This window comes from Homarus americanus, unplaced genomic scaffold (genome assembly GCF_018991925.1).
Source record: "Homarus americanus isolate GMGI-L3 unplaced genomic scaffold, GMGI_Hamer_2.0 scaffold19117, whole genome shotgun sequence".
NCBI classification, from domain to species: domain Eukaryota; kingdom Metazoa; phylum Arthropoda; class Malacostraca; order Decapoda; family Nephropidae; genus Homarus; species Homarus americanus.
In genome coordinates this window covers 5,085,426-5,099,364 of record NW_024754704.1, presented here as the reverse complement: position 1 = coordinate 5,099,364, position 13,939 = coordinate 5,085,426, and positions in this window count along the sequence as shown.

Genomic DNA, 13,939 nt, shown 5'->3' with positions numbered 1-13,939 from the left:
AGCGTGAACTGAAGATTCCTGTGATCGAACTGGCATTTGTCAAAGCACAGAGAGAGAAGACTGGCAGTATAGGGGCTCTCATGATTTCTAGCCAAGATATTCCGGAGTCCAAGAGACAGGAGGCTGCCACAGAGAGACAGAAGAGGAGAAGAGTTGCCGAGGAAAAGAGACTTGAGAAGGCCCAGGGTGAGGTAAAAAAGGCCGATGATTGGAGTCAAGCTGATTCAGAGTTTAATGACTTCCCCATGGCTGATCCGAGTGCTGACCAGGAGAATGGTGACTTTGTCCCTAACCCAGAAAATAATGATCCCAAACCTTCCAGGCATAAGATTCGAAATAGGAAAGATATCCCGAGCATAGCTCTGGCCAGCATGCGACACCACACTGGTCTCAGAGAAACTGCAGAGATAGCAACAGCTGCCTGGATTGACGGTGGTTTGATAACACCTGATGATGTTCACCTGGTGATAGATCATAACAAAGTAAGGAGAGCTCAGGAGAAACTTGTCAGTAACCTAGAAGAGGAGTTTGATAAGGGGATAAGAGAAAATGGAATCAATTGTTTGTTCTTTGATGGGAGAAGGGATGACACTAAAGTGTTCATGAAAGTTGGAGATTCTGACAAGTTGTTCCCTGCCATGGTGAAGGAGGAACACTACTCCTGCTGCAGTGAACCAGGAGGGAAGTATTTGTGGCATTTCACTCCAGAGAAAGATGACATCAGGAAACCAGCTGAGATAGTGGCAGATAACATTGTGAACTGGCTCAGAGAGAGGAACGTAGACCAGACCCTGCAGGCCATTGGAGGGGACAGCACCAACACGAACACAGGGTGGCAAGGGGGGTCATACAGTGGATAGAGCGGAAGATTGGGAGGAAGCTGGTCTGGATTGTTTGTGACCTCCACACCAACGAGTTGCCACTCAGACATCTGATCCAGGAGCTGGATGGCAAGACTCTTTCAAACAACAGATGGTCTGGTCCTCTTGGCAAGATGCTGGACTCTGCCACTGAGTTAGAAATAAATCCGAGCTTTGAAAAAATCACAGTTGGCCCTCCACTCGTTGAGCTTGCACATACTGTCATTGACGACCTGAGTACTGACCAGTACTATGGTTACATGATTTGCAGTGCCATCAAAACTGGGGTCATGCCTGATAGACTTGCTTACCTGCAGATAGGTCCAGTCTCACATTCTAGGTGGCTCACAACGGCTCTCAGGTTCTGCAGAATTTGGGTCGCTCATCATAAACTGAAAGGGAACCAGCTTCACAACCTGAGACTTATTGTCCAATTCATCGTGAGTGTCTACTTGCCAAATTGGTTCAACACAGGTCAAGTCATCGTTCTCCGAAGGTCCGAGGCATGTTCTCTTCCAGCTTGAGCTCCTGAGGAGTCAGCCAAGGAAGGTTGTTCAGATTGTGGAGCAGACTGTGAGGAGATCTTCCTGGTATGCTCATCCCGAGGCAGTTCTGCAGACAATGCTCTGCAGTAAGGATGAGGAGGAGAGAAGAGTGGCAGTCAAAAGATCTTGGATATGAGACTTATGAGAGGATCTGGGCATGACGAATCAGTTGGTGACGATTCCTTCAGGGTCAGGAAGACTCCTGAAGTCAATCTAGGTGCCAAGACCCTCACTGATCTCATAGATCTGGATAACATCCAGGCTGGCAGTGAGCCCTCTTACCTGCAGCCTCACCAATGTTCAAGTCAGAGCTTTCCTGGACAACCCCATGCATGTCCCTGCCTGGCCCTCGCACACCCAGAGTATAGAGCGTTGTGTAAAGCAAGTGAGCGAGGCCAGCAGTCACGTGTACAGCCAGGAGAGGAGGGAAGGCTACATCCGAGCTCAGGTGGTCAGCAGGGAGGTGATGAGTAGAAACAGAAGCAAGAAAGACATGTTCTCTATGGCGTGCAGCAACACCGGATCGTAGTAGTAAAACCGGTTTTTTTATTTGATGATTTTGTTTTCTAAAGGAATATTAAATTTAATAAATGTGTCAAGATCATTCGTTTCACTATTCTGGATCATTTTCATCCTAATAAATTAACCTGATACATTTACTTTACTTTAAATAAGCTATTTAGTGGTGTTGGTAAAAGAGTGGGAATACTGAATTTTCATAAGATTTCAAGTTAAAATTTACCTAGCAAATAATAAAAACTTTTCAAATCTGAAGATATCACATGATTCTGCACATAAAACTACATCATTAATACCATGGGCCGATTTTTCAAACTCAAAAAAAAAAATCGCCTCCGTATGACACACCCTACTGTTTATAGACTCAGTAAAAGACTCTGAAAGCTGTTCTTTTACACAATGGCAATCGGCTTCCATCTGTCCCAATAGCACACGCAACAAAAATGACTGAGAGCTATGAAACAATGAAAATTCTGTTGGCCACTATAGAGTATGAGAAACACCAGTGGAAGATCTGTGGCGGTCTCAAAGTCATCAGTTTACTACTGGGCCTTCAGAGTGGCTACACAAAGCACATGTGCTTTTTGTGCTTGTGGAACAGCAGAGCTGACGCAGAGCACTATGTGAGAAAGGATTGGCCGACAAGACCAAGAGATGCGCCTGGAAGGTTTAACTGTGCTTACAATCCGCTTGTAGATCCAGAAAAGATATTTTTGCCTCCACTGCATCTAAAGCTCGGTTTGGCTAAAAATTTCATCAAAGCTATGGATCAATTCGGTGCTGGGACTCTATACTTATCTCAGAAACTAGGTGGTGTGGTTTCCGAAGCCAAGTTGAAAGCAGGTGTCTTGAATGGACCACAAATTCGTATACTAGTTAATGATAGCGAATTCACCAAAACATTGAACCCACTGGAGAAAAAAGCATGGGAATCATTTGTCAATGTGTCAAAGAATTTTCTTGGAAACTATCGTGCTGACAACTACAAAGAAATCGTAACAACCATGCTTCAGAATTATCATGCATTGGGAGCAAGGATGTCCTTGAAATTGCATTTTTTCCACTCTCATATTGAATTTTTCCCAGGTAACCTTGGAGACGTTAGTGATGAACACGGCGAAAGATTTCATCAAGATATCGCCATAATGGAGAGCAGATATCAGGGACAATTCAGTCCTAACATGATGGGCGACTATTGCTGGACACTGCAACGAGAAGAGAGCAAGCTGTACAAGAGAAAGAGTAAAGTTCAGAAGCACTTTTAGAACTTCATATTTTGTCATTATAAAGGATTTGAACTTATGTTTTTTGGTACAATTTTTTATGAGCTTATCTGTGATAGGTTTAAAATTGTATCTTGCATGACGCGATAATGTTACTATATTTACTATTTTTTTTATTCTTTAAGAAAGTAGGTCTGATGGTAGAATGAAACATCCAATTAATATTCATTAATATGAAATTAGTCATGAAAGCACAGTCACATGAGATAATCTCATCTTTTGCACGACACGTGATGGAATATTAAATATTTGTACCTATTGATTTTTTTATAAAACCTGGTCTGATAGAACAAAACAAATATCAGATTCGAATTCAGCAATATGAAATTAGTTGTGTGAGCATGATGTCATATGTGAACCATTTTGGCTGTTGACCAGTGTCTACCAACACATAATCTGCCGACGCATATAATCTGACGACATAATTAATCTTCCATCACATAAATAATAATAATGGTTGCCCCTCGTGTGACGAGGATGGCCGGCCCAAGAGCCACCTAGGCGTGAAATTGTTTAAGGTGTAGAAGCAGTCGCCACCACAACAACCACACCCTAATTTAACGAGTTGCATGACCCAGTGTGAAGAATTTGGCCGAGAAGACCGGGCAACTCGCCAACTGCACTGGTTAACCATTAACCCAGAACACGACCAGCAAATCGATTAACATCCAGGTTCCCAATTAATGCTGGGTAGAGAAAGGCAAATGGCGGAAAGAAACTTGCCCATACTTTCAGCCTGCCCGGTATCGAACCCGGACCCGCTCGCTTGCGAGGCGATCATGCTGACCATTACACCACAGAAAGCCTTACATTTTATATAATCTATACCAGCATAAATAATCTGCCGACATCATTAATCTACCAACACATATAGTCTACCAAGACATATAGTCTACCAACACATAGTCTACCAAGACATATAGTCTACCAACACATATACTCTACCAACACATATAGTCTACCAACACATGTACTCTACCAACACATGTAGTCTACCAACACATGTAGTAGTCTACCAACACATATAGTCTACCAACACATGTAGTCTACCAACACATGTAGTCTACCAACACATGTAGTCTACCAACACATATAATCTACCAACACATATAGTTTACCAACACATGTAGTCTACCAACACATGTAGTCTACCAACACATATAGTCTACCAACACATATAATCTACCAACACATATAGTCTACCAACACATATAGTCCACCAACACATATAGTCTACCAACACATATAGTCTACCAACACATATAGTCTACCAACACATATAGTCTACCAACACATATAATCTACCAACACATATAGTCTACCAACACATATAATCTACCAACACATATAGTCTACCAACACATATAGTCCACCAACACATATAGTCTACCAACACATATAGTCCACCAACACATATAGTCTACCAACACATATAATCTACCAACACATATAGTCTACCAACACATATAATCTACCAACACATATAGTCCACCAACACATATAGTCTACCAACACATATAGTCTACCAACACATATAGTCTACCAACGCATATAGTCTACTAACACATACACTCAACCAACACATATAGTCTACCAAGACATATAGTCTACCAACACATAGTCTACCAAGACATATAGTCTACCAACACATATACTCTACCAACACATATAGTCTACCAACACATGTACTCTACCAACACATGTAGTCTACCAACACATGTAGTAGTCTACCAACACATATAGTCTACCAACACATGTAGTCTACCAACACATGTAGTCTACCAACACATGTAGTCTACCAACACATATAATCTACCAACACATATAGTTTACCAACACATGTAGTCTACCAACACATGTAGTCTACCAACACATATAGTCTACCAACACATATAATCTACCAACACATATAGTCTACCAACACATATAGTCCACCAACACATATAGTCTACCAACACATATAGTCTACCAACACATATAGTCTACCAACACATATAGTCTACCAACACATATAATCTACCAACACATATAGTCTACCAACACATATAATCTACCAACACATATAGTCTACCAACACATATAGTCCACCAACATTTATTCAACACATATAGTCTACCAACATATAGCGTCTCTGGCAGTCTACCAACACATATAATCTACCAACACATATAGTCTACCAACACATATAATCTACCAACACATATAGTCCACCAACACATATAGTCTACCAACACATATAGTCTACCAACACATATAGTCTACCCAACACATACAGTCTACAAACACATACAGTCTACTAACACATATAGTCTACCAACACATGTACTCTTACCAACACATGTAGTCTACCAACACATATAGTCTACCAACACATATAGTCTACCAACACTCTGTAGTCTACCAACACACATGTAGTCTACCAACACACATATATTCCCACCAACACATATAGTCTACAACACATGTGGTCTACTAACACATGTAGTTGTACCAACACATATAGTCCACCAACACATATAGTCTACTAACACATAGTCTAATAAATATATAGTCTACCAACCATATAGTATACTAACACATACACTCAACCAACATATAGTCTACTCAACACATATAGTCTACCAACAATATAGTGTACCAACATAGTCTACTAACACATACACTCAACCAACACATACAGTCTACCAACACATATAGTCTACCAACACATATAGTCTACCAACACATATAGTCTACCAACACATATAGTCTACCAACACATATAGTCCACCAACACATATAGTCTACCAACACATGTAGTCTACCAACACATATAGTCCACCAACACATATAGTCTACTAACACATACACCCAACCAACACATATAGTCTACCAACACATATAATCTACCAACACATATAGTCTACCAAAACATATAGTCTACCAACACATATAGTCTACCAACACATATAGTCCACCAACACATATAGTCTACCAACACATGTAGTCTACCAACACATATAGTCCACCAACACATATAGTCTACTAACACATACACCCAACCAACACATATAGTCTACCAACACATATAATCTACCAACACATATAGTCTACCAACACATATAGTCTTCCAACACATATAGTCTCCATACACATATAGTCTACCAACACATGTAGTCTACCAACACATGTAGTCTACCAACACATATAGTCTACCAACACATATAGTCTACCAACACATGTAGTCTACCAACACATGTAGTCTACCAACACATGTAGTCTACCAACACATATAGTCTACCAACACATGTAGTCTACCAACACATATAGTCTACCAACACATGTAGTCTAGCAACACATATAGTCCACCACATATAGTCTACCAACACATATAGTCTACCAACACATATAGTCTACCAATGCATATAGTCTACTAACACATACACTCAATCAACACATATAGTCTACCAACACATATAGTCTACCAACACATAGTCTACCAACACATATAGTCTACCAACACATATAGTCTCCATACACATATTGTCTACCAACACATGTAGTCTACCAACACATGTAGTCTACCAACACATGTAGTCTACCAACACATATAGTCTACCAACACATGTAGTCTACCAACACATGTAGTCTACCAACACAGATAGTCTACCAACACATATAGTCTACCAACACATGTAGTCTACCAACACATGTAGTCTATCAACACATATAGTCTACCAACACATATAGTCTACCGACACATGTAGTCTATCAACACATATAGTCTACCAACACATATAGTCTACCAACACATATAGTCTACCAACACATATAATCTACCAACACATATACTCTACCAACACATATAGTCTACCAACACATATACTCTACCAACACATATAGTCTACCAACACATATACTCTATCAACACATATAGTCTACCAACACATATAGTCTACCAACACATATACTCTACCAACTCATATAGTCTACCAACACATATACTCTATCAACACATATAGTCTACCAACACATATAGTCTACCAACACATATACTCTACCAACTCATATAGTCTACGAACACATATAGTCTACCAACACATATACTCTATCAACACATATAGTCTACCAACACATATACTCTACCAACACATGTAGTCTACCAACACAGATAGTCTACCAACAGATGTATTCTACCAACACATGTAGTCTACCAACACATGTAGTCTATCAACACATATAGTCTACCAACACATATACTCTACCAACACATGTAGTCTACCAACACAGATAGTCTACCAACACATGTAGTCTACCAACACATGTAGTCTACCAACACATGTAGTCTGCCAACACATATAGTCTACCAACACATATAGTCTACCAACACATATAGTCTACCAACACACATAGTCTACCAACACATATAGTCTACCAACACATATAGTCTACCAACACATATAGTCTACCAACACATATACTCTACCAACACATATAGTCTACCAACACATACAGTACCAACACATATACTCTACCAACACATATAGTCTACCAACACATATACTCTATCAACACACATAGTCTACCAACACATATACTCTACCAACACATATAGTCTACCAACACATATAGTCTACCAACACATATACTGTACCAACACATATAGTCTACCAACACATATACTCTACCAACACATATAGTCTACCAACACATATACTCTACCAACACATATAGTCTACCAACACATATACTCTACTAACACATATAGTCAACCAACACATGTAGTCTACCAACACATATAATCTACTTCAACATATAGTCTACCAACACATAGTCTACCAATACATATAGTCTACCAACACATATAGTCTACCAACACATATAGTCTACCAACACATGTACTCTGAATTAACACATGTAGTCTACCAACACATATATAGTCTAACAACACATATAGTCTACCAACACATGTACTCTACCAACACATGTAGTCTAACAACGCATATAGTCTACCAACACATATAGCTCCAATAACACATATAGTCTACCAACACATATAGTCTACCAACACATATAGTCTACTAACACATGTAGTCTACCAACACATAGTCCACCAACACATATAGTCTACCAACACATATAGTCTACCAACACATGTACTCTACCAACACATGTAGTCTACTAACACATATAATCTAATTAACACATATAGTCTACCAAGACATATAGCTCTACCAACACATATAGCTCCACTAAACACATATAGTCTACCAACACATGTACTCTACCAACACATGTAGTCTACCAACACATATAGTCTACCAACACATATATAGTCTAACAACACATGTACTCTCTACTAACACATGTAGTCTACCAACACATATAGTCTACCAACACATATAGTCTACTAACACATATAGTCTACCAACACATTATAGTCTACTTATCTCATGTAGTCTTACCAACACACAGTCTACCAACACATATAGTCTACCAACACATATAGTCTACCAACACATATAGTCTACTATCTCATGTAGTCTACCAACACATGTAGTCTACCAACACATATAGTCTACCAACACATATAATCTACCAACACATATAGTCTACCAACAAATGTAGTCTACCAACACATGTAGTCTACCAGCACATATAGTCTACCAACACATACAGTCTCCATACACATATAGTCTACCAACACATGTAGTCTACCAACACATGTAGTCTACCAACACATATAGTCTACCAACACATATAGTCTACCAACACATGTAGTCTACCAACACATGTAGTCTACCAACACATATAGTCTACCAACACATATAGTCTACCAACACATGTAGTCTACCAACACATGTAGTCTACCAACACATATAGTCCACCAACACATATAGTCTACCAACACATATAGTCTACCAACACATATAGTCTGGCAACACATATAGTCTACCAACACATATAGTCTACCAACACATGTAGTCTAACAACACATGTGTCTACCAACACATAGTCTACCAACACATGTAGTCTACCAACACATGTAGTCTGCCAACAGAGATATCTACCAATGCATATAGTCTACTAACACATACACTAACCAACACATATAGTTTACCAACATATAGTCTACCAAATCATGTTAGTTCCAACAACACATATAGTCTCCATACACATAAAGTCTACCAAAACATATACTTCTACTTCAACACCTGCAGTCCACCAACATATAGTCTACCAACACATGTAGTCTACCACCACATGTAGTCTGCCAACACAGATAGTCTACCAATGCATATAGTCTACTAACACATACACTCAACCAACACATATAGTCTACCAACACATATAGTCTACCAACACATATAGTCTACCAACACATATAGTCTACCAACACATATAGTCTCCATACACATAAAGTCTACCAACACATATAGTCTACCAACACATATAGTCTCCATACACATAAAGTCTACCAAAACATATACTTTACCAACACCTACAGTCCACCAACATATACTCTACCAACACATATAGTCTACCAACACATATAGTCTACCAACACATGTAGTCTACCAACACATATAGTCTACCAACACATGTAGTCTACAAACACATACAGTCTACCAACACATGTAGTCTACCAACACATGTAGTCTACCAACACATGTAATCTACCAACACATATAGTCTACCAACACATATAGTCTACCAACACATGTAGTCTACCAACACATGTAGTCTACCAACACATATAGTCTACCAACACATATAGTCTACCCACACATGTAGTCTACCAACACATATAGTCTACCAACACATATAGTCTACCAACACATGTAGTCTACCAACACATATATAGTCTACCAACACATATAGTTTACCAACACATATAGTCTACCAACTCATGTAGTCTACCAACACATGTAGTCTAACAACACATATAGTCCACCAACACATATAGTCTACCAACACATATAGTCTACCAACACATATAGTCTACCAATGCATATAGTCTACTAACACATACACTCAATCAACACATATAGTCTACCAACACATATAGTCTACCAACACATAGTCTACCAACACATATAGTCTACCAACACATATAGTCTCCATACACATATTGTCTACCAACACATGTAGTCTACCAACACATGTAGTCTACCAACACATGTAGTCTACCAACACATATAGTCTACCAACACATGTAGTCTACCAACACATGTAGTCTACCAACACAGATAGTCTACCAACACATATAGTCTACCAACACATGTAGTCTACCAACACATGTAGTCTATCAACACATATAGTCTACCAACACATATAGTCTACCGACACATGTAGTCTATCAACACATATAGTCTACCAACACATATAGTCTACCAACACATATAGTCTACCAACACATATAATCTACCAACACATATACTCTACCAACACATATAGTCTACCAACACATATACTCTACCAACACATATAGTCTACCAACACATGTAGTCTACCAACACATGTAGTCTAACACATGTAGTCTGCCAACACATATAGCTCCACTAAACATATAGTCTAACAACACACACATAGTCTACCAACACATATAGTCTACCAACACATATAGTCTACCAACACATATAGTCTACCAACACATATACTCTACCAACACATATAGTCTACCAACACATACAGTACCAACACATATACTCTACCAACACATATAGTCTACCAACACATATACTCTATCAACACACATAGTCTACCAACACATATACTCTACCAACACATATAGTCTACCAACACATATAGTCTACCAACACATATACTGTACCAACACATATTACCAACACATATAGTCTACCAACACATATACTCTATCAACACACATAGTCTACCAACACATATACTCTACCAACACATATAGTCTACCAACACATATAGTCTACCAACACATATACTGTACCAACACATATAGTCTACCAACACATATACTCTACCAACACATATAGTCTACCAACACATATACTCTACCAACACATATAGTCTACCAACACATATACTCTACTAACACATATAGTCAACCAACACATTAAACCCATAGCCTCAAGCACCTGTATCCTCCAGACATATGTAACATAATTTACATATACACCTCCCTTATCACGCCATCCCTCCCACTTGAATAAATTACCTCTTATATACAGTGCAGTACATATTATAAAGTATAAGTACAATCATTCTTCTATGTACTATACTATGTCTTAAATCATCGACTCTGTAAACCTAATCTTTCTACGTAAGCATAATCTAAGAATTTATTCCCATTAGCTCTATGTTATACTTGTAATTATAAGATTTCTCCTTTATTTGGGTATTTTTGGGGTATTATCCATTAATAACTCTTGCATAATTCCTTAATACCCAATTTATTTATCATTATGACTGATGGAGTGAGTATACGCATTGTCTATGCCGTCAGTATGTTAGTGAGTTAGTTAGTATTATACCTCGGGAATGGTCAGATATATATGGGTTTATACTTGGTTATTGTTGTTACCATGACAACCCCCTTACAGCTGTTTTGTGTTTCTTTTTTTTTTGGGGGGGGGGGGCAGGCACATACTGTATGTCAGAGGTCAAGGTCACACATGTTATAAAAGGTGAGTTTATGCTTCTCTCGAGTCTAGTTTAAGTGTTGTTAATTTTGTTGTTGTTGTTGTTGTTGTTCCTGTTCTTATTATTTTTATTATTATTATTGTTGTTGTTGTTGTTGTATTGTTGCTGTTATTGTTATTAATTTTGTTGTTGTATTGTTTGTTTTGCTATTACTGCTAAGCTAAGTATCGTATCACGGTTATTTTTATTGATGTTATAAGTACCATCACTGTTACTCTTATCGTCAATACCATTACTCTCTTTTTTTCACCAACCCACAAGCTTGTTTATGTGTCTCGTCCATCACCGACTATCAACGCCTCCTCACTCATCACCGCTCACCTCCCACACCTCCCCGCCGATACCTGGCCTCACCTCCCCGCGGATACCTGGCCTCACCTCCCCGCGGATACCTGGCCTCACCTCCCCACGGATACCTGGCCTGTCCTCTCTGTTGATACCCGGCCTCACCTCCCTGCGGACACCAGCCCACACCTCCCCGCGTACACCTGCCCACACCTCCCTGCATACACCTGCCTACACCTCCCCGCTTTACACCTGACCTCACCTCCCCGTGGTCACCTGCCCACACCTCCGCGCTAACACCTGCCCACATCTCCCCGCGGACACCTGGTTTCACCTCCCCGTGTACACCTGGCCTCCCCTTCTCCCGTACACCTGGCCACACCTCCCCGTGTACACTTGGCCTCACCTCCCCGCTTACACTTGGCCTCACTACCTCACAAACAGAGACTACACTTACACTTGTGTTTTACTTCCCCCGGACGACACATACATTTGCCTGCAAACTTTTTTATCGAGGAAAATATGTGAGCCAAGTTTCTTACTGACAGGAAATTTTTTTAACAATGTGTTCTAAGTTTGCCAACGATTTCAAGGTGTTCTTTTCTCTTTTTAATTTTGCCGAAGTGACGAAGTTAGTGTAGATCTGTTGTCATTGTTTCATAGTGGAGATTTATACCTTTTTACGTGTGATAGATCGCTATATACTTTGTTTAATTTGCTGCACGGAACATTTCAAAACATTGTGCATTGGAGATTTATAGCTGAACGTGACTGACTCTTGATATTACCAGTTTGATCTCTGTATTGGTAAATAGATAAAATACATGCTTGCTTGTATGTGTGTGTGTTTGTGTTTTACCTTTTACTTCGCCACAGTTTTGAAGATAGAGACGATAACAACAATAGTAACACGGCTGAGCCAAGTTGAGGAGGAAATTATTTAAAGAACATATTTAAAATTAACCATATGATAGAGTTTTTTTTCTCTCTCTCTCTTAAAACTATTCCAACACGTAATAGAGCGACTCTCTCTTCAACCAGCTTAATATAATCCAAGACAATAATACAGACTTACAACTCTAGTGTAATATAGAGCGGCTCTTTTTTCTCCTTCCGGGCGCAGTGTTCATCCATCGTTCTCGTTTGGGAAATGAGGATTTACACATGTCCTTCGCTGCTGTCGGGCCGAAGGTTTTTGTTTTATTTTCCTCCTCCACCGCCTCTTGCCCCCTCCCTGATCCTGCCCTCCTCCTCCTCCTGATCCTGCCCTTGCTTCTCTTGCCTCCTCTCCTCCTCCTCCTCCTCCTCCTCCCCTGATCCTGTTCCTGCTTGTCTTGCCCTCCCCTCGTCACGGCTCCCTACTCCTCCTGCCCCCATCCTCTGCCTTCATCCTCCTGCCTCCACTAGTCCTGCCAGCTCTCCTCTGCAACTTCTGGTCCAGGAATAATGACAACAGCAACAACAATAGCTACAGCAATAATAATAATAATAATAATAATAATAATAATAATAATAATAGTTGCAGCAGGGACAACAGAGCAAACACAACAACAAAAGATACATAGGGACAAGAGAAACAACAACAATAACACCAAGAACTACAACAAAAATTGCTTCAGTATAGACAACAACAACAATAAATACTAGCAGTACCAAAGACAATCATCCTTATCCTCTTTATGTCTCGTTATCCATCACTCATCACCCTTGTTTAATTATCCCTGTCATCGTCATCGTCATCTCTCCCCTCGACACACTCACTACCAAGCATTAATCAACTCTCGGCAGA